This window comes from Echinococcus granulosus, assembly GCF_000524195.1.
Source record: "Echinococcus granulosus chromosome Unknown EG_S00210, whole genome shotgun sequence".
Lineage (NCBI taxonomy): Eukaryota > Metazoa > Platyhelminthes > Cestoda > Cyclophyllidea > Taeniidae > Echinococcus > Echinococcus granulosus.
The window spans coordinates 33,445-36,850 of NW_020170590.1; positions in this window are offsets into that span (position 1 = coordinate 33,445).

Genomic DNA, 3,406 nt, shown 5'->3' on the forward strand with positions numbered 1-3,406 from the left:
AAGCAAAAAATGTTAGGTCCTGCTTTACGTAACATTTTGCCTTTGACTCGGCCGAGCCTGGGTCCATTGACACTCAACATGCGCTTAGTGCACAATGGCTCGTCCGTCTTTAGCAGTCCCATGGCAGGTTGGTGATGCGTCAAGTGGATGTTCTATTCGCTGTATGAAAGGACACGTTGATAACTGCTATAGATGACGAGCTGGCAACCACAATGTCAAATATCCTCACCAATGGAAGGACAACCTAAAACATGTGCATGAAAAGCTTCCAGTGATAGGACATTTCATTCATCGCTCAACCTCCATGCAAGCAGACATCCACTATCAACGTCATTTTACCCCACACATTTTCTAAGATTTGGCGGAAAGGCATGCTCTGCAACATCTAGCAGCACCACTGTAGTATCAGCTTGCATCCTCCTTTTCGGTTTCACCTGATTTCTCCTCGCAGATAATCCGGCCATTTCGCTCGTGCTTGCATTCGAAATACACAGTGTAGCAGTTGTGATTTAATCATCTTACCTGACAAATTTCTCTCCTACTTTACTTCAAATCAGCGTTTCGCTGCAGTGGTTCCGAATTTGAGGAAGACCACAAAGTTTGCCAGGGCTCTACCAGCCTAAGAGCAGTTGATGGACATTCTGCATGCTATGCATCGTTTGGATTGCGCCTACATGGTTTGATGTGGGATTGTGCATGTTGTAGTTACCGATACATTAGAGGATCTTCCGCCCTATCGCACTGCTTGCGATAAATGTCGGAGATTTTCACGGCTATTATATCTGACGCACTTGTGTAAAAGTGATTCTCCTTGCCACTGTTCCTCACACAGCAATCGCATGTGATCGCATTGGCGATGTACCATGTATGATATGTAACAAGGCCTGCCTTTACTTTCGCAGTCCACTGGCTATGAAAATCAAGCTAGCCTTCCTCACAACACAGATACATTTCGATTTGATGTCCAGCAGATGATTTGTACATGTGATTACGCGTCTAACAGCACGCGCGTGGCATGTAAACAGTTCCTGGGACAGCAAGGTGGGTCAAATAATATGACTCCCTCGTGTCTTGTTCAGTGCTGCCGTAGTTTTTGTGGATCAGGCTAGGGTGCCTTAGAATGGCTTGTATCAATAACTGGTTTGTCTGTCTAGTCAGTACCTTACAACTTTCACGCCCTAACGGGCACCAATACAAAACCGGATCGTCGTGAACACTTCATTAGTCACTTGCCTGTACGAAAGAGTTTTTTGCGTTACCATTAGTGATTATGCGTATCTGCTTTAGATCCGCAACTATTAGCTACGGGTGAGACACATAAAAAAGGCAAAATTCAAAGAAATATCTTCGCCACATCTTGAAAATTTTTCTTATATGATACAGTTTGTTTACTGACAACCTGAATGCTCCTCTATAAAATCACTTCAAGTAACCTTGTAGGCGACTGCTTTAAATTAGTGATACAAAATGTTACATGATTAGTCAAACCACAATTACAGCCGCATGAAATTGTCAATTTCGACGTGATATTCAGCATTGATGGCTGCATTACTGTCTAATTCATTCAAAGCAGTGCATGTTCACTTTGCTAAAAAGCCAAAGTACCGACAAACTGCTTTAATTCAACGACAGTTGCAAAATCTTGAGAAATAATAGAGACGACTCAGTGGAGATAAGACTGTAGTTCTGCTGTAGCTGGTAAATCTGAGCATAGATTTGTGGAAGTCCACTTTTGCGTAGCAAACAATCATACCATTCTATAATTTTGGCAGATTTGTGCAATTAACTACGCAAGCACTTTAATCACTGTGGTTTGTACTTCTGCTTATCAGCCTGCCCATATAGTCAGGCAGATAGACTACCATAGTAAACGACTTCTCCCATTTGCATGTAGTTGCAACGAGCTGGTCTATGCCTTTCTAGGCCTTTTAGGGGCAGCACAGAATGCCGCCATTTCTAGACTACAGGGCTTGCAAAGCATTAACTCCTTTCTCACACCACCTAACTGAATTTGATTTAAGTAATAATCGTGCACAAAGGGCAAGTTGCCTGTTTAAACTGAAGGTGCTATCTGGACTTAAAGCACCTGTCTAAAGAGCTGTCCTTGCTCTCGTAAGATGTTGTCCACCTGGAGCAGAGGTAAAACACTGGACTTGAAAAGGGTAGCATGTAATTGTATCTTATGTCATAAATCGTAGTGTAAACATGCATGCACATAAGTGGACTAGCACCCAGTAAAGTATGAAGCTATCACCTGTTCCTTGATGGCCCATTTGATGCTATCTGCTTGGAGTGCTCGTCAAGATGCCTGGTGGCCTCATCATGCAAGCGAGGTGTTGGGTCAACCGGCGGGCAGTACACCTCTGTGAGTTGAGAGTTCTGGAACTCAGCAACATCCCTTCAATACAATGTTGCTTGTTCTCCATAATCAAGTGACAAGGTGTGTCAATTTGGATTCATATGAACACACTTAAGTAGACGTGTGCCGCATGCAGAACCTTTGAAAGAAGAAGCGGGCAGTGGACTTGAATGTCGTGGTGATTGAGGAGTGGTCATTATGCTCCCAGGCCATAGAGCTGAGTGACACGGTCCCGCTCAACCTCTATCTATTCTCACTCACTCCAACCAATAAATATATGCGATTCAATTAGCCACTTCGTTCTGAGGGTATGATGGTGGCTAAGGAAGAGGAGCTACCCGAGGATCATGCTACAATTGTCATGCCATGTCAGCGTCGGTAGAACAAATAATCATTTTTGTCACAGTTCTAACTCAACGCTTCATTAAAACTTATATATTACACTGAGCAAACGCAGCACTTCTTTACTTCAATTGCGTCAACATGCAAGTTAAGTTCTGGAGACATTGTGTTCAGTTTAATTTGAGTAATACTAACATCCCTTACCATAAAATGGTCAATTGTTCGGCTATATATTGGGGCACAGTTATGAAGGAGTGACTTAGTTTTGGGGATGCTTGAAGTTGTACTACACTACTAGCTAATTAATCGTTGCCAAAGTAAATATTAGCAAGCACATTTTTTTAATTGAGAAGGCGATTGTTTATCCTCCTGTCAACTGTTTTTTAGCATTGCATGAGATGGCGTGACATGACTACAGACCAAGTCGAAAATGGTGAATTTGAAATTGACGTAGGCAACAAAGCAGTTTTGCATCGAAAACGTGGCATTAAGCAGACGGGCGTATAGGAAGTAGCAAGACTGTTATTCAACACATCTACCTCACATTGGCAGCCTGCATATAAGAAATAGTATGCGCAACTCCATCATATAATGCCATATTTAAGGAGAACGTAGGATTTGTGCTCGATCTGATTCGATAACGATTCCGTCGCACGTAAAATAAGCCTCCATCGCCCATTATCTGACAAATAAATGCAAAGCATG